Consider the following 23,914-nt stretch of genomic DNA (forward strand, 5'->3'; position numbering starts at 1 on the left):
TCATATTATAACAGCTTGTTTAACTTTAAAATGCTTGACTGTTGTTTTGCCATACTTTTGAAGTGAGAAATGTAAATCTCACCTAAATTATTTTACAGTAAGATTTGCCCTTAAACTACACTCAGCCACCTTAATCAGCACCCATGTAGAAACCTGTACACACATTCAGACACATACACAACCAGACATACAGTACATGCACACAGAGCATACACAATCAGGCTTACGCTGAGAATGATTTTTCAGTGAGTCATTATGTTAGGATCAAATAAAAGAGGGTGTTTTCTTAATACACACACATTCAAACACACACACTGCTCTTATCTCCAACTAACATATGTGCTCTCGTCAATCCCTGTCACACTGACGAAGTGATGCATCAGTGTGTTTGTCAGCCTGTATGGTATCTGTGTGTGTCAGTTCTCATTTCACACTACCTAGCCTTCATCTAAGCCTCTTACCAAACATACACAGCACTTAGCCTCCTCATAGGTATAAGCTAACTGATCATTATGAAGGCGGAGAGAAAATTTTGGAGAAACTAACAGAAATGCATTTATTAGATTTCACGCATAAATGGCTGCCTTTGATCCTGTTAGTGCGTGTTTGGGTGTGTACAGTATTTTGCCCTATTGGGGCCTGATTAAAGGTAGTGCACTACACAGAGAATAGAGTGTAAATTAGGATATGACTGAGGATTCTGAGTCAGAGAGCCTGAAATCAAATACGATTTACATAATTCTATGCTATTCATTCATTTCCTCTAAAATTCCAGTGTTGTCTTTTATTTTCTAGTCACTTCAGGGGCGAACTGGCAGAATGGAGAGGGAGAAGGAGATAGGTATGCATGGATGGAGAGCAAGGGATGAGGGAGTTGGATGGAGAAAGGGACAGAAAATGATGACAGGGAGGAGTGGGGTGAGATGGAAGCAGGGAAAGTTTAGAGCTATTGTGTAATGTGCAAGTAAAACTTAATGGCCACTGGCGTAGCAATGGGGGTCATAGGGCCCGTGTTCGGTGACGAGTTGATTAGTTATTGTTTGTATTTTCACTTTTATAATGTGTTTCAGTGGGACGATCGCAATGCAATGTCAGCTATGCTGTTAATGTATGGCGGGATCGCCAGAACGTCATACAAAGCATATATACCGCAAAAAGAATTAGTCGGGGGGCTTTACAAAAGCTTACACCCCCGCCCGGCATTACCACGCCATGCCAGTGCCTATGACTCGACATCCTTAGAGACAGCTGCATATCTATCCTCCTCTAGGAAATGCAACTTCGGATGAAAAGCGGGTGAACTCGTATTTGATACACTGCCGATTTTGCAGGTCTGTAATTTTTATCATAGGTACACCTCAACTGTGAGAGATGGAATCTAAAATCAAAAATCCAGAAAATCATAATAATGAATTTGCATTTTATTGCATGACATAAGTATTTGATCACCTACCAACCAGTAAGAATTCAGGCTTTCACAGACCTGTTAGTTTTTTTTAAAGAAGCCCTCCTGTTCTCCCCTCATTACCTGTATTAACTGCACCTGTTTGAACTCGTTACCTGTATAAAAGACACCTGTTCACACACTCAATCAAACAGACTCCAACCTCTTCACAATGGCCAAGACCAGAGAGCTGTGTAAGGACATCAGGGATAGAATTGTAGACCTGCACAAGGCTTGGATGGGCTACAGGACAATAGGCAAGCAGCTTGGTGAGAAGGCAACAACTGTTGGCGCAATTATTAGAAAATGGAAGAAGTTCAAGATGACGGTCAGTCTCCCTCGGTCTGGGGCTCCATGCAAGATCTCACCTCGTGGGGCATCAATGATCATGAGGAAAGTGAGGGATCAGCCCAGAACTACACGGCAGGACCTGGTCAATGACCTGAAGAGAGCTGGGACCACAGTCTCAAAGAAAACCATTAGTAACACACTACGCCGTCATGGATTAAAATCCTGCAGCGCACGCAAGGTCCACCTGCTCAAACCAGCGCATGTCCAGGCCCGTCTGAAGTTTGACAATGACCATCTGGATGATCCAGAGGAGGAATGGGAGAAGGTAATGTGGTCTGATAAGACAGAAATAGACCTTTTTGGTCTAAACTCCACTCGCCGTGTTTGGAGGAAGAAGGATGAATACAACCCTAAGAACACCATGCCAACCGTGAAGCATGGAGGTGGAAACATCATTCTTTGGGGATGCTTTTCTGCAAACGGGACAGGATGACTGCACTGTATTGAGGGGAGGATGGATGGGGCCATGTATCGCGAGATCTTGGCCAACAACCTCCTTCCCTCAGTAAGAGCATTGAAGATGGGTCGTGGCTGGGTCTTCCACAAAGCCAGGGCAACTTAGGAGTGGCTCCGTAAGAAGCATCTCAAGGTCCTGGTGTGGCCTAGCCAGTCTCCAGACCTGCCCAATAGAAAATCTTTGGAGGGAGCTGAAAATCCGTATTGCCCAGCGACAGCACCGAAACCTGAAGGATCTGGAGGAGTGGGTCAAAATCCCTGCTGCAGTGTGTGCAAACCTGGTCAAGAACTACAGGAAACATAGGATATCTGTAACTGCAAACCAAGGTTTCTGTACCAAATATTAAGTTCTGCTTTTCTGATGTATCAAATACTTATGTCATGCAATAAAAAGCTAATTATTTACTTAAAAATCATACAATGTGATTTTCTGGATTTTTGTTTAAGATTCCATCACTCACAGTTGAAGATTCCGTCATTTACATATGATAAAAATTACAGACTTCTACATGCTTTGTAAGTGGGAAAACCTGCAAAATCGGCAGTGTGTCAAATACTTGTTCTCCCACTGTATCTGCTTTATAATCTTTTTACAAAAACAATTAACTATGCCTAATTTTATTTAATAGTTCTCGTGTGATTGTTGATCTCCATATCAATGGTGAATTAATGCCATTATTTTCTTTCTGAAGAACTGGCAGAAATGATAATGGTGATAAATTCAGACAGGTAAATACACACATCCAACCCACAAACTGTGTTTGTCATTAATTATTTGGAATAACGTCCTTCATTATCCACGTGTGAGTGTGATAGAGAAAGTAGGCCACACTATTCTGCGCTTTTCTCATCTGTCATAGATGAGAGCAACCCATCCGGGTACTTTGCCTTCTCGTCATGCTGCTGCCGATTTTTTGGGGAAAACACAATTTTATTTGACTGGCGGTGAATACATAATCTGACGTCTTTGCCAATAAATCTTACAGAATAAGAAAACTATATTGCTTTTTAGCAATTAGGAGCACAAACACTATGGCCAGTCAGGCAAACAATAATTTTATGTTATATAGAGAAAACACAAGAAATAGGAGTTGAGTGTCCATTAAGTCTGCCTCCATCAAAGTGGATGAAAGATTCAACCCAGTGGCTGGAGATGTCATATCCTGATATATACAACTATCTTATTGAATCTCCAGGTAATTTATTTATGACATATGCCACTTTATTTTGCTATTTTGGTAGTCTGTCCGATGTGACGTAATTCTAAACTAATTAAATCGCTAACATGTTTAGCAAGCCAAAAAGCTAGCACCCTGCAACTATAAGGCAGGCTACAACATTCTATCCTCACCTCTGTCAGATACAGTTCACATGCATGAATGTAATGCTTATCGATGTGTCACACCAAATAATGGACTATACAATTAATCATATCTCACAAATAAATTATGTGTATTGCTACAATAATTTGCAATGAACAATTACATCTGTTGCTTAAATACATTTTTGAAGATTCTGTTCCCTATAATTTTCTTATCATGGCATTAATGCAGCATATAGACACACTTTGAATTGGGATTATTATTACTATTATTATGACATGAAATCACTTCAGAGAAGTGCAATTTTAGAATTTGTTCTATGTACTGCCTTTTCAATGCAGCATCAACATTAAATTATTTGACTTTTAACATTATAACTGTTAACTCTAGCATCATTAACTAAACCGTGCTTGCCTCAGACATGAAGTGTTTGCCTCAGACATAAACGTGTTGACTGGACGGGTCCCATATTGACCATTTTCATCCTCTCTGCGGCTGGCATGAAGCCACAAATCTATTCTTTTGCTGTCCTTTGCTTTTTTTGGGAAGCATATTTTTTTCTCTTACTCGACGCGCAAAATGCAACGCTGCAGCTTTTAGGCATGGTACCAGTAATATTTACAACTTTGCGTTGTTTTCTTCTATACTTTTACAGCGCTGGCGTTCCCTCTAAAGGGGGCGTGGTCCCTCGGACGGGAGGAAAGTGACGTATAGCTGCTCTCAATCTATCTCAGAGAAGTGGGTGACATACATTATAGCTAGTTACAATACAGCACATTTTTTGAAACTGCTGAAAATAGAAAATACATTATTATTATGGCTTTTTTCGTTATTAACCAACAGGCACCAGTTATCCCTGACAGATTCATCCTCACACGTTGACCTAAAACAGGTGAGTAGAGGTAACGTTAAAAGCTAATGTTAGCTTAACAGGTATTTTGGCTAGTTGGCTACAGGGGCTGCGCGTGACCACTTATTTTCGCGGTCTCTTAAATGTGGTGTTCATATTGTTTGGGAGAAATAGCTGGCTATAGCTTGAGGAACGACAAGGTTGTTCATCACACACTAACTATAACAACATCTTTAGTTTGGTAAGTAACCAAATATGTTAATGTTAAGTCACTACACAAATACGTTAGACCTGTAATCATCAGGCTCTCATCTCCAAACCTCGGTAAGGGGGAAAACAAATCCCCATCCCGCGTACACTACAGCATAAACAGCATAAACAAGACAAACTGGCCGGTTTAAATTAATGCTTGTTTATGCCGAAGAGTTTCGGTGTAGTTGGTTGGATATTTTATCATTCCCTAATGGTTATCTGTTGGAGAATTAGAAAAATCAAAATTAATTTATCTGAAAAATATTCTCAGTCCTCGTATCGTTCTTATAATACATGGTGGACATGCTCTCAGTTCGGAACAAATTCTTGTTGCAGATTTCTGTATAACATCGGTGACTGAGCATTTGTCAAAGGCAACCGTCTCTGTGGGGCTGTTAGAGATGTGACTCTTGCACTGAAACGTTTTCTGTACAGTTCCTATGAAACAGAACCACAAACCTCATCAAAAAAGAAGTCCACAAAATTTCAGGTATCAGTAAGCAGTAATCAGTTTATTTAGTATGAAGCTTTGAGACTTGAAGCATAAATCAGTTAATATTTTAGGGTTTCCAGGGATGATTGGCTGCATAGGTGGCACTCATACTCCTATCACAGTAAATTAATGAGATTATGTAAGTATTTCCACATTATTAGTGCAGATGGGCCAACAAAGAGTTTTTTCGAGAACTACTTTTTTCGAGAATTGTATTTGAACATTTCACTTACTACTAAATATTTGTTGAATGTAGCCAATGAAAGGTGTTAGGTATGGGAGGCTAAACAGCATCACAATTGCTTGTACTGATATTCAACTTTTCCTGTATATTTTTTTATTTAATCTTCAGTTGCTGTCAAGAACTTTTTGTGCCTGTTGGGTTGCACCTGCTTGGTCCAGGCAAGCAAACTCTGCAGTGAAAACTGCCCAAAAGCAACTATACTTCCTGAGGAGACTCAAGGTGTTTGGCATGTCTGTAAAAATTCTCACCAACTTCTACAGGTGCACCATTGAGAACAGAGGAGTGTGAGTGCCATCTATGCAGCCAATCACCCCCGGAAACCCTTAAACAGACCTACGACAGGGATTAAGATGTATGTTAGTTGACTCGGTTAACTTACTGAGTTTGTGTGCGTTCGTCTAATAGGGCCGCATTCAGCAACGCAAGCTGAGTTTTTGCACAATGGCTCATGCTCTGTCTTCTTTATTGGAAGTATGCACGTTCGTATAGAAAGGATATGAGGAGTCTAAAGAAAGGTTAACGGCTAAATATAACACAGTGGCGGCTAACAAATCAAGTGAGGCATGTTGGCAGCGTATTGCCGACAGTAAATTCTTGAGAGCAAAGTTATTGTCCTATGTTCTCTATTTTGGCTTACAGGCTCTTCTTTTATTTGTAGTATGATTGAGATGTAAGGACAAGTAAAAATAGTATTTCTAAATATGTGAAAACAATTAAGATAATTCAATTATGGCCTATACATGGGCTACATCTCTGAAATTTGACTCATTATTCACTGTTAATTATTTAAGATCTACTCTATAGAACACTTAGGTTGTAGGGTTACCTGTATGAATTCAATGATCAAATACCTGAACATAAATGCTGTGAAATTACTTCCTATTCACATAATCCCCCTCATGTTCTCCCAGGGGCGCTCTAAAGGTGCGTGTACACTGTCCACATGCTAAAGCTACAAAGAGGCGCTCTCTCATTTATTTCCAACCAGACCCAGTGAATCACGGCGACACCAGACGAAGCTGTTCTCAGAGACAAAATATCCCAGCGACAGTTGAGAGTTGAGAAATGTTCAACTTTATGCTAATTTCCTGGGAGCGGGCTTTGACGGAATTAGGCGACTACTAATGGCAGGGCAGATGTTCTCTTCATCTTGAAGTCCCTTCTCTTTTCTACTTGCTAGCTAAAAACTAACTCGCTAACTAAAAAACATTGACAAAAGAGAAATGTATATTTGCGGTGTCCGGTTTCCCTATTATTTTGATGCTTTTCTGGCTTAATACAGAGATATCATTCTAAAAAGATAGATGCATGGAAGGGAAAGAAATTACTTGTGATCGCTTAAAAAGCATACTTGATCTTAAGAACGCTTAAATGGCCAGGGAACAAAACAAATGCATCAAGCAGTTTTGTGAGAGGTACCACATGGCGAACTGCACCGCATAGTCTAAAATATTGCAAAGCACGACACATTGCTCAACATGAGCGCATTACTCCGGTGAGTGGCTTTGGAGACGTCTGGCCCTAAAAGCCGGCAGAGATACCGAATTCCATCAGATGAGGATCAATATTTGTATTAGAAAACATCATTGGGGTAAACTAAAGGAGTTACAGTCTTTTAACTCCCGAGCCCTGCGTAGTGAGCCTCTCACAATCTGTGGGGCAATGTCGATTGGGCCTTCCAAATGTACCCGCCTTTTTGTGTGCGGAAGGGCGGTACTTACGTCTGGTAAGATCAAGTTAACCATGGAGATAACCTGCTCGGAGCAGTAATAAGTACACAAGTATCATACTGTCTGTTTACAATAATTTTAAGTTGAAACAAGCTGTTTGCAATGCTGTGCTACTTAGCTATGGACCAGCGCCACAATCCATGCGCGTAAGTTATCGTTCATACAATACACAATTAATGGGTAGCGATATGTGAAAATAAGCCCAATTTTTTTAAAATGTATGTGCAGATGTCGCCGGTAAAGCAAATAGCTTAATATGTAAAGCTAACGTCCCAGTTTTTAAAGAGTACCAACTGCAGAGGTACTTCCAGATCAAGCATGCGGCCAAATGCAAAGAACTGTCACCTGATTCTAACAAGTCCAAGCACAGATCCAGCCTCACTGACGAACATCTTGCAACAGTACCTTACACTGCTTAGAAGAAATGACTCCTGACTTCACCTCACTTGTCAATGCCCATACAAGGCTCTCCTGTTCATACTGAGTAAGTGGCCCTAAAAAGTTGATTTCTTGGGTCTGGGCTGCCAGAATAGCTGTCATTAAAAGCATATTGTACAAAAAATGCACTATATGAAGTTAGGTAACGGCAATAATACCAACAATTGTATTGGGTGAAAATCTTCAAAAGTAATTTCATAGACTTATGGCTGCCCTAATAACTGCTGTTAACAATATGCCTTATGTAATATGGCCTACTCTCAGGGTTTTTCCTGGCTCAGAATGGGCCTTTGGGTTGACTACACGCGACAGTATGCATGATTAGTCTGTGTACAGTAAAGGCAATGAGTTACCTTATGAAAGAAATCTATGCATTTTCTTATTTCTGACCATTTGATAAACAAAAATGTCTATCATCCTTGAATAAATAAAACCCCATTAACAAAACTGTTTTAAAAAAACAACAACCAGGGCTCGACAATAACGATGGCCCCGAGCCAGTAAAAAGTCAAGTCGGGACTAATCAAACTAGCATGTCAGTGTCCCGATCATGCCACCACAAAAGAAATGGAAAAATAATAATAGCATTATAAACTGTGATGGCAATTCCATCGATCGACTCTCTTAAAGGAGTAAGAAACAGAGACACAATTCTCTTGGCACAATTTAAGTTTTATTAATTATTTGCAAATAAGAGAGACGTGTCAAACGCTTACAAACATAATCGTCCGAGGAGTCTCTAACTCAATACAGGCCATTCAACAGTATTTATTATAAAGAAAAAGGGATGTGGTAAGTTGTTGCCCATCTGTCTTGTGTCACATAGGTTTTCACCCAAAGGGCGGGCTGTCCCCCCACCTTATCCTTCTCAACTCCTGAGGAGTCACAGTGTTTGGACAATCAACAGATAGACACTAAAGGGTTATTAAACAGTTCACTCATTGAGATATAGACCGCAACAAAACAGTACCCTTAAACAACATGACCCAGTCAATATTATTACCCTAATGATTAGAGAATGGAAGAAATCTGACCATTACCTTCGGTGTAACTCCAAAATCACAAATTTTCATTATAAAGAATTATAACATAGTGCAGCAAAACCTTTTATGTTAAAATCATTGGTCAAAGGAAATGAAATTCAAGTGACACATACAAACCTGATTCCAAAAAAGTTGGGACACAACAATTGTGAATAAAAACAATGCAATGATGTGGAAGTTTAAAATGTCAATATTTTATTCAGAATACAACATAGATGACAGTTGCTCAACTGTCTTAGGTCTTCTTTGTCGCACCTTCCTCCTTATGATGCCCCAAATGTTTTCTATGGGTGAAAGATCTGGACTGCAGGCTGGCCATTTCAGTTCCCCGGATCCTTCTTCTATGCAGCCATGACATTGTAATTGATGCAGTATGTGGTCTGGCATTGTCATGTTGGAAAATGCAAGGTCTTACCTGAAAGAGACGACGTCTGGATGGGAGCACATGTTATTCTAGAACTTGGATATAATTGTCAGCATTGATGGTGCATTTCCAGATGTGTAGGCTGCCCATGCCACAAGCACTCATGCAACCCCATACCATCAGAGATGCAGGCTTCTGAACTGAGCGCTGTTAACAACTTGGGTTGTCCTTGTCCTCTTTAGTCCGGATGACATGGCTTCCCAGTTTTCCAAAATGAACTTCAAATTTAGATTTTTCTGACCACAGAACACTTTTCCACTTTGCCACAGAGAAAACGCCTGCGCTTCTGGATCCTGTTTAGATACGGCTTCTTTTTTGACCTATGGAGTTTTAGCCGGCAACGGCGAATGGCACGGTGGATTGTGTTCACCGACAATGTTTTCTGGAAGTATTCCTGAGCCCATGTTGTGATTTCCATTACAGTATCATTCCTGTATGTGATGCAATGCCGTCTGAGGGCCCGAAGATCACGGGCATCCAGTATGATTCTCTGAATCTTTGGATGAAATGATGTACTGTAGATGATGATAACTTCAAACTCTTATTGCTCCACAATTTTTCACCTCAGCATTGGGGGAATTGGTGATCCTCTGCCCATCTTGACTTCTGAGAGACACTGCCACTCTGAGAGGCTCTTTTTATACCCAATCATGTTGCCAATTGACATAATAAGTTGCTGATTGGTCCTCCAGCTGTTCCTTATCTGTACATTTAACTTTTCCGGCCTCTTATTGCTACCAGTCCCAACTTTTTTGGAATTTGTAGCTCTCATGAAATCCAAAATAAGCAAATGTTTGGCATGACATTACAAAATGTCTCACTTTCAACATTCGATATGTTATCTATATTCTATTGTGAATTAAATATAAGTTTATAAGATTTGTAAATTATTCCATTCGTCTCATGCCAATTACTCGATTCACTGAAAAGTCCTGTCCATGGTTCCAATTAGATGTACTTCCATGGTTCCAATTAGATGTACTTCCAAAGTCATCACAAATGTTCTGCTCCTCCAAACGTCAGACAGTCAGTTATGAACCATTTCTTGGCAGGCTGGTGTAACAGAACGTAAAAGTCAGTATATCCAAAGTGTTGTCCTTCATAGCTCAAATGCAGGTTATCATGACACAGCTCTAGTTGTCTTCATTCTAGCTGCTTTATCAGCCAGGTCAGGAGAATCTGTGTGTTCTCCTTTGTGAATGCCAAGATGGCCAGTTTTATCTAAAGGCTCTATAGCTGCAGGCCGGGTCGGAAGTGATGGTTACTAGCACCAGAAAATTCACTTTTCCCCCATTGACTTCAATTCACTGTGCCTAATCTTTAAACACCGAAGCCCTCCTGTAGCGTGTGTCGTTGATCCTAGGTTCCTTTCTCAGCTACCTGGACAGCAGATGAGATGTACCTGGTATGGACCCAATCAGCGTGGCATGATGTCAGGCAGTTGGTCTTTTCGCGCCCCTGTAAACGTTGTCCAGAACCGGAGCTTTCCTTCACCTCCATCCTCTCGGTTGGAGGTTGCCTTCTCCATCACATGGCAGAATCGTCAGGACTAGAATTGGTCCAGCTCACAGGAACCCAGCATCGCTGTAGACGTGCGGCGCCAGGGTAGAGACTGCTCGTAGATGTACGACAAGTCTGTGTGTGTGTGTGCGTGTGTGTGTGTGTCTGTGAGATCCATCTCATCTCAGCCCAACCTCACAGTTGTCCTTTAAGTCAAACTCAGTCTCTCTCTGGGCTCCAACCAGTCCTCTATTGCCGAATCGCTTTCAAGTGTCCTGTACCTGAAGTGTGAATTCCCCTTGAGAAGATTAGTTGCAACTGCACAGTACACAGTACAAATATGTCCATTACATTAGCTTGTTGCATCTCACTGATGCATTAGAGCCAAACACTATCAAACACTCAAACCCTATATTTCCAATGTCTTTTTACTTCCTTTGTCTAAATAAATAACAGTTGTAATCAATATCAGTATCTTTATAACAAAGACATTTCTGGTGCTTCTGTTCTGCTAGTGTAGCAAAGTAACAATTCCACTCTTTTCTATAGTTGGTTTAACAATCAACACAAAGAACAGAAGAACACAATTTCTCATTTCCCATTACTGTTCTAATAACACATCAGTTAAATAGTTTGCTTACATTGAAGTGTCACTCTCAAAGAGTAGTTCATGAACAATTCTCAGTTCACCTATATCATTTACATCTGATTGTATTGAATCAGAATTACAATCAAAGTCACCATTGTTTCACATAAATGATCAAATACCTTATTGCAAATATTGCAAAGGTTTATTGCAAAGGTCAGCTAACATAACTGTTATTTAGCCTAATTTCTCTACAAGATGAAAACTTAGTGTGAATTTCTCCAAGTCTCTTCTTATAATACTAGAACATCAAAGACACTCTGTAATCCTGTCATAAATCATGACCACCCCCTTTTATGCCCTATCTCCTCAGGGCTCACCCTGAAGTGGGGGTTGGTCTACAAACTTAAGGATAAGTCCAATCCCATAGGTCAGAGTGGTGTTGTCTTGAGGCCAGACAATAGAAAGCTGACCTTACACCTCAAAGAAGCATCTGTTAACCATTAACATTCCAATGATTGCCTACTAGGACAGAAATTCAATCAGAATTAGAATATTCAATTTTGATAATGTCACCAGTAAAACCATTTCAGACAGCCCCCCCCACCCCACAAACTGGTTTTTGTGCCAGTGAGTGGAGCGCTCCAGGGGGTCTGTACCTCTCTTTATGCAGAATTACTTTCTCAGTATCAACTTAAAATAGTCAAACTTAGTAAAACATGTAAGGAATAACAAAATGTGCTGCCTGCACATTTTTACTCACTTATTCCATAATGCATGAGATTAAAATGATTACTTCTAATCAAATATCAAACAAACTGAACAATCCCATCAAATTAGTTATTTTTGCTAAACCATTTCAAAATGGTAAGATGTATTCTACTCAACCATAACCATGTCAGATTTTGTATAAAACAAACTTAAAAAAAACAAAACGAATTAGACAAACACTGTGAAGGGATGCTGATTTTAACAGATGCCAATTTTCTGCTATAACTATGGAAACAGAAACTAAATTCTTCACTTAACTCTTTAAATACCTATTTAATTCACTTTAAGTTCAACTCTTTCATCATAGATAATCATTTCATACATCCCCCCTGCTTTCACGACAGAGTCAACAGAGAATGACTCCAAGCGTGAAAGCAGAACCATTTTCAGGACGGACATGAAAAGAAAATCGATAGTTGGGAGGAACCTAACATTAATTCAAATCGAAACAAATCGAACATCTTACAAAAACAAAAGTGACAATGATAAAAACATCCACAAAGGAAATAAAAAAACAACAACTGTGACACACGGTCGCTCGTGTGAAGGAAGTATATTGAAACAACTCCCAAATTAGCATATACAAATTTGCATTTCCATAGGCAACGGCCAAACTAAGGTGATACAACACATGTAACATGACACAACGAACCTCCAAAAGTCTCAAGAATTTTCTCAACTTAGATGCATGTCTATGTTATTCAAAATAGTGGTGATCAGTCAAAAATCGCTACTGTCATGCAACGACATCAAGATTGTTCTAGCAATGAACTATGTTGGATGACTTTAGATCTCCACCCTTACTACAGTTTGTTACAAAATCATACATTTCAACATTAATGCTATTGAGAGGAAAATGCATTTAGCTTCCACTTAGTGTGTGATTATCCCAAAACTGAATAAGCTTGTGTTGGGGAAATTACCACAGGTGAGGACAGGCATAACACTCGAACGGAACCCTGAGTGCAAAGGCCAACCCAGGGGGTCTGCCCCCTCCCCGGAGCCAATGAAAGGTCCCAAACCAATTACGGATCTGGTGTGTATTACTCCCCACTTTTGGACCTTCTCTTGACCCGCGTAGACACGCTCAACACTTCCAAAGTGGAGTAAAAACTGCCTACAGCGGGGTTGGCGACGTGTGTAGGGAAGTCCCAGCAATCGTCCCGGAGGAACTCCACGGGAGGGTGAGGGCGGTCTGAGGGAAACGAGCCAGCTAACCTGAATGAAAAAGGCTACAACACAGATCAATAAACCCCACACAACTTTCCCAAAGCTTCCATCAGTCACCACTTTCTACATACCGTAGCCTACGCCTTCCAAACAACGTCACATTACGCCTTCTGCAACTTCCATACGTTACCACTTCCATCTGCCCGGCAGGCCACGGATCCGTCACGGAACGAAAACGCCAATTACCGGAAACCCTAATAACACTAAAATAAATAAACATTTGTTCACATATCCAAACACCATAAATGACAGACAATGTTTGCCGGTCCAGCGTAAACATGTGACCTTAAAAAGATGTACTGCCGCACTTACCCATAATTAAACCCAGCAAACCCAAGCATGGCGAATACGCCGGATCCAGAGCGAACACAATGGTGCGGTCGTCAAGCCGCCACCAGTCACACTGGTACCTCGATCAACGTGCCCAGCATGCGTTGATAAGCTCGTCAGCCCTTTTGCAAGATATTCCTTACACCAGTGTTTAACACAGTGGTCCAACCACCGTACTGCTAACAGTTTACTCTTAACCTTTTCACGCGTGAGTTTCAAATATTCCTTACCGACCCCCCAGCGTGATTGTTTTTTGCACGTGACTTCAGTACTCTCCAGCATTTGAACTCACTCCAGCATTTGAACAGTCACCTTGCTAGGTAAGGAACACTACATACATTGCATTGCAAGCTTCTCTCGTTGACTCGAATTCTAAGAGCTGCAAAAGTTGGTTGATTTATAACTGTAGCTAGCTAGAAAACGTCAGCTAACCACTAACAAACGTCAGCTGCCCGCTAGCTAACAAATCGTGACCAGTAATTCAGTGCAGTGAAAATGAATAAACTATATAAAATGCATACAACGGGTAACGTAACTTCTAGAAAGTTTTTGCAATGGTTTTGATCGGTAGTAGTCGCTAATATAATTCATTTTTGTGTATTAGTGTTGGCTGTCTGTTGGTACGTAAGTAACACTTCTTGTCCCGATTTGAATGCTTTCTACCTGGTTAATATCATAGTATGGTCTTGAAACAATAACAATCAGGAAATAAAGTTATAAACTAAATGTGAGCTAAATGTGAGTAAATAATAGCGCGGTTTTACCAGCCGTTGTTGCGTTACTTGTAGCTAGGAGTGCTAATGGTGCGTTCTAAACATGACGTTCTAATCACACCGGCGTGATCGTACGCTTCAGGGACCACTCTAGTCTGATCACACTGGTGTGAATGTACGTATCAAACGGTTAAGCGCTGACTGTAATGTGCACGTACCTCCAGAGTTTGAAATTTAAGCCCGGGTACTTGTACTGAGGAATCCCAAAAATCATTGAAGTCCTTTAATCAGTGAGAATACATTGATTAGAGAAATTTCCACCACACACCTTTCGCACGCTGTTGACCAGTCAAGAGTTGAGCAGTGATGTGACGCGTGGCTGTCTGGTATTGCTTTTCAATAAAGATTTAAAAACTGGCACAAATCACTCAATTGAAGAAGGCAGCGAAGGATAACTACGAGCTCAAACGAAAGCAAACATTTTTACCTATAAAAATAATTTACCTGTTTCGACGTCAATGGAACTCTGATGCACTCTCGTCTGTCCTAAGTTCCCAGCTAGAGCGGACCAATGTGGGTATTTTTACAAAGGCACTGACAACTTTCGCATACAATCCCTGACTAGCCATGCCAATATCAAACAGCACCTGGTCAGCATGACCGCCAAGCGGGTTGCTGACAATCCGTCTTCAGAGCTCTTGGTTGTATCAGGAATTTAAATGCAGATGTCTGCTGGTGATTGCACGACATACTGTATAACAACTGGATACCAAGTAACTGGCGGACAAGCCAGTCGCCTTGTTCCTTGGGGTGAATGAGTTAAACTATGTGTTTTGTTTGAAAGTCTTTTTAAAATCTTTTTATTCATTTATAATTAGAAATGTTATGAAAAATATACAAATATTTTGTTTTATATATCCAGAATGCATTTCATAAATGATTAATCATGTTAAAAAACTAAAGTATTTGGTTCTATTTTGTAACAATGGTAAATTACAACTTTTGGAAGGAGGGACAGTAAAAATGTTTTTCGTGCTGGTAAGTTTCCAAAAAACTTTTACATTGAGCCCTGACAACATTGGAAGGGGGGACAACATTGGAAGGGGGGAGGAACAATTAACAGTTTGTTATTGCAAGGAGAGAGTACACAAGTTACAAAGTAACTGTGAATAATCTCTAAATTAATACAGGACAATCATCAGTACTTAAAGAGGAAAAAGTGGTGTGGTAAGATGCTGCATCGGTGTCCTATGTCAGTAATACACATTCCCTTTGTTCTATCACTACCTAGGTTTTAATCAAGAGTCAGGCTGTCCTTCTCCACATTAAACCAATGCCCTTATGGGTAACCTTTTCAACTCTGAAGGGACACTCAGCAGCTGGATAAACAACAGATAGACAGACAGATTAATGGATAACCCAATGATCTTCTGACACCATTCAATGATGACCATAAACAAATAAGATGCCCTCTTCCACATTCCTTAACTTATCTAAACATGGGGACTCAGTATATTTAACTAGTAAATCATTTATACATGTATAGGACTAAGTATACCTCAGTTAAAGAAATTTCCCTGATAATGTCATATAATGTTAGCATGCAACTTTTAATACATTTTACTCACAGATCATTAAACATCAACTAATTTGGCTTTAGACAACTACTAACAATCCTCTTAAGCAACATGATCTTTTATGATATCATCATCCCAGTAATTAGGGAACGGGAACAAATCTGAAATGTCTGAATCCTCATTTACATGCTTCTGGACCAGTACCTGTCTTGTAAACATATGTTAGAAATCGCCCGTTTCATATAATGGTTGAAATAATTATCGAATACCCAGTTGTCAAGGGAGAGAGTAATTCAATTATTAATTGCAGCATTTGATAGTCTATTAGCTCATGCTGTTACAGGCTCAATCTATTCTCTTCTCACTGTAATGTTGGCTACAAGCTGATATATACATTGAAGGGTGTGTCTACCTAGCAAAGATCAGGTTTCTAAGACAGTAACTCCAATGCCAAATGGTCAATGTTAACATTCCTGTGGTTATCAGAGCGCAACCTACAGAGACATAATCTAAACAGAGAGGTTTCTGTTGTTCTCATTATCTAGGCACATCCACTTCCAATGAAACGTACATTCACATTGTAATTGTTAATGCTTAGATTCCACACTCCCCCCTATCAAACATTTAAAGATAAACATTACATGTTTGATAAAACAAGTACAATTAAATTCCTAATGAAAAGAAAAGGCCCATACACTTATGTTACAGATGACTAAGACGAAGCAACAAAAGGAATATCTGACCAATCAGGTCTTATCGTTCCTCTAATGAAAATGAATGTAAACAAGATAATTGACACACCACACCCACATAACTCAATGTATGACAGGCATCAGTCCCGTCCCCACCTCAGATTATAAAGGTCAAGAAACATTTTGACATCAACAGGTTATTATCAGTATTAACAGTGTTCAGCAGAAAATCAGACTCAACATGACATCATGATTAAAACATTTCCCCCAAGTCCATTGAACAATCAAAACCCCCCTTGTTCGTATCATGATCCATGCTACAATATCATACAAAAGACGTATGCATATCCTGTTGTACCTGTGAAAGATTCTACCTTTAAAATAGTGAAAACATCTACCTTTGACAGGAACCACCTATAATCGGGAACAATTCACTGTCCAAACATACTATAATAGCCATCATAATGTAGATCATTAAGGCATCATCACAAAATACGCCAAAGTCCAATATTGGGATTGTCATGGTACAGAGTTTCCCACCTAAAAACCTTCATACATACCAAATCACCATATCAGTTCAGGAAAATCTTAGATTGTAAGGAAAGAAGTTAGTTTTCAATCAAGTGTCCTTCAGTTCTTGTCATCAGTTTTCTTTGTCTTGCATCAGTGATGAAAGTTCCAAAATCAGTTATTGTAGTCAGTGTGATGTGGACCCAGCAAATTGCCTGGTTTTTCTAACAAGTCAGTGTAGGTGTATAATGGAACAGTGAGTTTCCAACACTTCACTAATTCAAAATTAACACCACAACAGTGTCTTCCACTGTGTTGGGACCATGTGACCTTTCCAGTCAACTGGCCCATTGTACTCTGACCTGTAGTATCTGGAGTCCTTTAGGAAGCAAAGTGAAGCCAAGTGATCGTACCCTGGCATCGTTCTGCCATGTTGAGTGTTCAGGAAAATTTTGGAACAGATTCAACCAGTGTAGTTGTAGAAAACCCGATTCCAAAAAGTTGGGACACTGCACAAATTGTGAGTAAAAAAGGAATGGAATAATTTACAAATCTCAAACCTATATTTAATTCACAACAGAATATAGATAATATATAGAATTTTGAAAGTGAGACATTTTGTAATGCCATGCCAAATATTGGCTCATTTTGGATTTCATGAGAGATACAAGTTGGGACAGGTAGCAATAAGAGGCCGGAAAAGTGAAATGTACAGATAAGGAACAGCTGGAGGACCAATTTGCAACTTATGTCAATTGGCAACATGATTGGGTATAAAAAGAGCCTCTCAGAGTGGCAGTGTCTCTCAGAAGTCAAGATGGGCAGAGGATCACCAATTCCACCAATGCTGTGGCGAAAGATTGTGGAGCAATATCAGAAAGGGGTTTCTCAGAGAAAAATTGCAAAGAGTTTGAAGTTATCATCAATCAATCAAATCAATCAAATGTATTTATAAAGCCCTTTTTACGACAGCAGTTGTCACAAAGTGCTTTACAGAGACACCCGGCCTTAAACCCCAAGGAGCAAACAACAGTAGTGTTGAATTTCAGTGGCTCGGAAAAACTCCCTGAGAAGGTTGAATTTTAGGAAGAAACCTAGAGAGGACCCAGGCTCAGAGGGGTGACCAGTCCTCTTCTGGCTGTGCCGGGTGAGGTATTAAGAGTCCAATTGGAATAATAAATACATTTCTCTGGGTTAAATCCAGAGTCTATTTGATTTTAGACTAGGTCAGAAGTATGACCAGGTGGACAAGGACAGGGACAGCAACGGGCCCCCCAAACCAGGTAATCCGCAGGTGTGGAACAGGACCTCATCTCCTCCTAAAATGTAAAATGGAAGGAGACTGAGAAAAGTTAGTAGTGCATTCCTCATATCCCCCAGCACAATAATATAGCAGCGTAACACCTTGGAACTGAGACGAGGGGGTCCGATGACACTGTGGCCCTACCCGGGGGAGACCCTGGACAGGGCCCAACAGGCAGGAAATCAATCCACCCACATTGCCAGGCATCAACCAAAGGGACACCCACCAACCGCAACCCCCCTGAATGAGGGCCGAGTATTGCTAGCAGCGTACAGCCCATGTGCGCAACAGAGAGTCAACAACAAGCCCACCTTGCAAGACAGCAAGGTTGGACAGTAGATGTTGATACAAGACAGTATCATCATCTACAGTGCATAATATCATCCAAAGATTCCGAGAATCTGGAACAATCTCTGTGCGTAAGGGTCAAGGCCGGAAAACCATACTGGATGCCCGTGATCTTCGGGCCCTCAGACGGCACTACATCACATACTGGAATGGTACTGTAATGGAAATCACAACATGGGCTCAGGAATTCTTCCAGAAAACAAGTTTCGATGAACACAATCCACCGTGCCATTCGCCGTTGCCGGCTAAAACTCCATAGGTCAAAAAAGAAGCCGTATCTAAACAGGATTCAGAAGCGCAGACGTTTTCTCTTGGCCAAGGATCATTTAAAATGGACTGTGGCAAAGTGGAAAAGTGTTCTGTGGTCAGACGAATCAGAATTTTAAGTTAATTTTGGGATACTGGGAAGCCATGTCATCCGGACTAAAGAGGACAAGGACAACCCAAGTTGTTATCAGCGCTCAGTTCAGAAGCCTGCATCTCTGGTGGTATGGGGTTGCATGAGTGCTTGTGGCATGGGCAGCCTACACATCTGGAAATGCACCATCAATGCTGACAATTATATCCAAGTTCTAGAACATCATATGCTCCCATCCAAACGTTGTCTCTTTCAGGGAAGACCTTGCATTTTCCAACATGACAATGCCAGACCACATACTGCATCAATTACAATGTCATGGCTGCATAGAAGAAGGATCCGGGTACTGAAATGGCCAGCCTGCAGTCCTGGTCTTTCACCCATAGAAAACATTTGGTGCATCATGAAGAGGAAGGTGCGACAAAGAAGACCTAAGACAGTTGAGCAACTAGAAGCCTGTCTTAGACAAGATTGGGACAACATTCCTATTCATATACTTTTCTCCTCAGTCCCCAGCCGTTTGCAGTCTGTTATAAAAAGAAGAGGGGATGCCATACAGTGGTAAACATGGCCTTGTCCCAACTTTTTTGAGATGTGTTGATGCCATGACATTTATAATCAACGTATTTTTCCCTTAAAGTGATACATTTTCTCTGTTTAAACATTTGATATGTCACCTATGTTGTATTCTGAATGAAATATTGAAATTTGAAACTTCCACATCATTGCATTCTGTTTTTATTCACAATTGTACAGTGTCCCAACTTTTTTGGAATCTGGTTTTTAGATGCGTCCTGTCCTGCTCTCAAAACCCCTCCTCTTGGTGGTTTTCGTTCCTACGTATTCCTCATGGATTATTCACCGTAAATCCATCAGAATTAAATCCATCAGAATTAAAAACAGTCACAAAACCAATGTTCAAGTGAACCACAACAATGGCAACCTTTGTCATAGTTGAAGCATCTCGTCCTCTACCTTGAGTCTTTGTTTGTCCTCTAGATCTACTACGTCCTCGGCCTATTTGGTCGTAGTCGCCGTAAAAACCTAGTTGGGTCATCTGTAATTTCATTTCATGTTTGCCTTTATCGTATTTTTTCTTATCTTCTTGGCCCTCGTAGACTTTTCAGTATGCTTGTTATACAGTACGGCTATACAATTTCCATGCGGCCCTCGTCCAAGGCCATGCAGTGCTTCTTCACGTTTCTGTAAATCTGGGAGCAGACCTGCAACCAGTCTCATTTTACACCGTTGTTCCCACTATTTGCAGTGGTCTCTTAATTTTAACCCTTCTGTCCCTCACTCAAAACCTTCCTTTTCAACTTTTTTGGAAAGCATAGAAAAAGGTGCAGTGGTCTCTTTAATTATTTCCGGAGCTGTTTACACATTCTGCAGGTGCCTTGATCAGATAGCAGCATGAATAGTTTTGTTTTCGAAGAAACGTGACTTTGCTAGTTCTTATTGTCACACACCATCAGAGCAGTCGAGATTGGACAGGACCAGCCTAAACAATTAGGACAATTGATCTTTGTTTTATAACCATAAATGCATTACTCATGCTCTTAAACACAGTGCATCTTTTGTTTTCACACAAGTCTTGTTGACTTGAAACGGCTGCTTGAAGGCACAGAGAGACACGATCCATCCGGAACATTGGCTTATACAACAGAACAGATAGACCACAGACTTCTGTTGTAAATGGAGATGGTTCTATTGATTATTGTGAAACACCTCGTTCCAAGTTGCACACTCTTTTTTTTGTTGTTGTGATTGTAGTATATGGACGTTATAAAAATGTACAACAGGATAATTTCCTTCACAGTAAGCCACCTGTATTCACTCAATATTCCTGTTTATCCATTTTAGATGTCTTCTATGGTCTAGCTTGTCTAGCTTGTCTGTAATGACTGAGCTCACCAGTCCCTTCTGTGGTATTTACCAAAGATTTTTACTTGCCTAATGATTTGAAAATATCTCTCTTTTTTGGGGAGATGTTTTAACTTCACAATGATTTTCTTCAAGTTGGCAGACATCAATAGCAAACTCTAAAGGCAAACCAGGTCTAAAATAAAGACTAGACATTGACAGCTCTCTTAAGCAGACTGTAGCAAAACACACCTGACTAGCCAGAAATACTGCCAGTTGTTCCAATACTTTTGGTTCTGATAAGTCTGAATTGTCATTTCTTATGCATACACTGATGAGCCAAAACATTATGAACACCTGGCTAATATGCTGTTGGTCCTCCACAGGCCACCAAAACAGCACTGACATGCCGTGGCATGCCGTGGCATGGACCCCATCAAGGTGTCCTGTGGTTTCTGGCCCCAAATCATTAGCAACTGATACTTCAAGTCCTGTAAGTTGCGAGGTGGGACTAGCGTGGATCGGACTTGTGGGTCCAGCACAACCCACAGATCAGAGTTTACACTAAACCTATTTTTTGACGGCCAATATGGCTTTAAAATAAATCGGCCATACACTACAATATGCCAATTTATTTTTTGCGCTCACTTTTATGACCTAGAGGTTCTTTTTGTTTTTGTAAGAGCTACAGCGTTATCACGCATGTTGGCTTATAATTTGTCACTTGACCAAATTGAAAATGCCTTTCAGAAATTACTTTTATTTAAAATTCTCACTGAATGAAAATGAATAAAACATAAAATAGGTATGCTTATTCATCACAAATCGAATAAAACAGCCAATAGGCCTACGCAAAATAAAAGTTACAGGCTATTGCAATGCAGCAGTAAACAAAAACGCATTCCTTCTTAAATGGGGTGGGTATTGGCAAGTACCTTGCGATAAGATATATATATCACAACTGAACCACGAGTAACATTGAGTTAACCGTGAAGATAACCTGCTCGGGCAGATAAGAGATGCAGTGTAAATTGCCATGACAACATACCTCGGGTAAAACGTATTCACCTTTCCTAGTAAGGGTTAATCAGGAAATTACACCCAACATCACTAAGTTCCTCCCGAAGTTACCTCAATAAGTCAGTTGCCATGCTTCATAGAATACCCATCTGTTCTGAAAAACTATCGTCACGTGATGCCAGGTGTCGAAACACTCATGTGTACTGTAAAGTGAAATTCCTTTAAAAATACATTCAAAAGTCTGGCAGCAGAGTGCCTGTAAAAAGCTGTAAAATTACTGGAAATTCTAGTTAAAAACCCAACAGAGATAAAGTGTAAAAATCATTTATGATTATCACTGTAAAGATTTTAATTGTTATTCTAACCAAAAATCCAATCTGTTTCAGTGGTATTGTCCTGTTAAAACACAGATGAAACTAATTAACAAATCATCGCTAAAAATAAAGACATTTGCCATGAATTTATGAAAATGTTTCATTCATGTTTATTTACTGTAAATTAATGTACTGAAACTGTCAAATAACCGAAACATTTTGTAGAACAACTAAAGTTTACACACCTCGGTGAAAATGCCAGGTTTTTGTGATGTAAAAGAATGAGACAAAGATAAGTCATGTCAGAACTTTTTCCACTTTTAATGTGACCTATAATATGAACAATTCAATTGGAAAACAAACTGAAAATGGAAAAGAAAAACCATACAATTACCTGGTTGCATAAGTGTGCACCCCCTTATAACTGGGGAAGTGGAAGTGTTCAGAAATCACATTCAAACTCATGTTAAATAGAAGTCATTACACACCTGCCATCATTTAAATTGACAGATTAATCACTAAGTTCAGCTGTTCAAGTAGAAATGTCCTGACATTTTCTTAGTTCCATCTCAGAGCAAAAGCCATGGTTCACAGACAGCTTCCAAAGCACCAGAGGGATCTCATTGTTGAAAGATATCAGTCAGAAGAAGGGTACAAAATGATTTCCAAGGCATTAGATATACCATGGAACATAGTGAAGACAGTCATCATCAATTGGAGAAAATATGGCACATCAGAGACATTACCAAGAACTGGACGTCCCTCCAAAATTGTTGAAAAGAAGAGAAGATAACTGGTCTGGGGGGCTTCCAAGAGGCCTACAGCAACATTAAAGGAACTGCAGGAATTTCTGGCAAGTACTGGCTGTCTGCTACATGTGACAATCTCCCGTATTCTTCATATGAATGGGCTATGGGGTAGGGTGGCAAGACGGAAGCCTTTTCTTACAAAGAAAAACATCCAAGCCCGGCTGAAGTTTGCAAAAACAAACATCAAGTCTCCCAAAAGCACGTGGGAAAATGTGTTATGGTCTGATGAAACCATGGTAGAACGTTTTGGCCATAATTCCAAAAGGTATGTTTTGCGCAAAAACAACACTGCACATCACCCAAAGAACACCATACCCACAGTGAAGCATGGTGATGGCAGCATCATGCCTTGGGGCTGTTTTTCTTCAGCTGGAACCTTGGCCTTAGTCAGGGTGGAGGGAATTATGAACAGTTCCAAATACCAATTTTGGCACAAAACCTTCAGGCGTCCATTAGAAAGCTGAAGATGAAGTTCACCTTTCAGCATGACAATGACCCAAAGCACACATCCAAATCTACAAAAGCATGGCTTCACCAGAAGAAGATTAACGTTTTGGAATGGCCCAGCAAGAGCCCAGACCTGAATCCAATTGAACATCTGTGGGGTGATCTGAAGAGGGCTGGGCACAGGAGATGTCTTCACAATCTGACTGATTTGGAGCGCTTTTGCAAAGAAGAGTGACCAGATATTGCCATGGTAAGATGTGCCATGCTAATAGACTCCTACCCAAAAAGAGTGAGTGCTGTAACAAAATCAAAAGGTGCTTCAACAAAGTATTAGTTTAAAGGTGTGCACACTTATTTTTATTTTTCCCCCCTCAAAGATTTTAGTTTGTTGTCACATTAAAGGTGGAAAAAGTTCTGACACGATTTATCTTTTTCTCATTCTTTTACATCTGTAGGACTGCATTTTTATACTTGATTTGTTGTAAAATCCAAAAAT

At 40.2% G+C, this 23,914-nt stretch overlaps 1 protein-coding gene across 4 annotated transcripts in view; it reads left to right on the forward strand.

Moving 5' to 3' along the window:
* The first annotated feature begins 4,252 nt into the window (after positions 1–4,252).
* Positions 4,253–23,914, forward strand: part of m1ap (meiosis 1 associated protein) — a 108,123-nt gene continuing 88,461 nt past the window's right edge. For 3 of the 4 annotated variants that reach the window (XM_034290380.1, XM_020043132.2, XM_020043133.2), the window contains exon 1: positions 4,355–4,465. The gene's annotated coding sequence lies outside the window, so the exon portion shown is untranslated. Of the gene's footprint in view, positions 4,312–4,354; positions 4,466–23,914 lie in introns of those variants that run through there. The other variant, XM_020043131.2, reaches the window with a different exon arrangement.

Source organism: Esox lucius, chromosome 24 (assembly GCF_011004845.1).
Source record: "Esox lucius isolate fEsoLuc1 chromosome 24, fEsoLuc1.pri, whole genome shotgun sequence".
In the NCBI taxonomy this organism is placed as follows: Eukaryota; Metazoa; Chordata; class Actinopteri; order Esociformes; family Esocidae; genus Esox; species Esox lucius.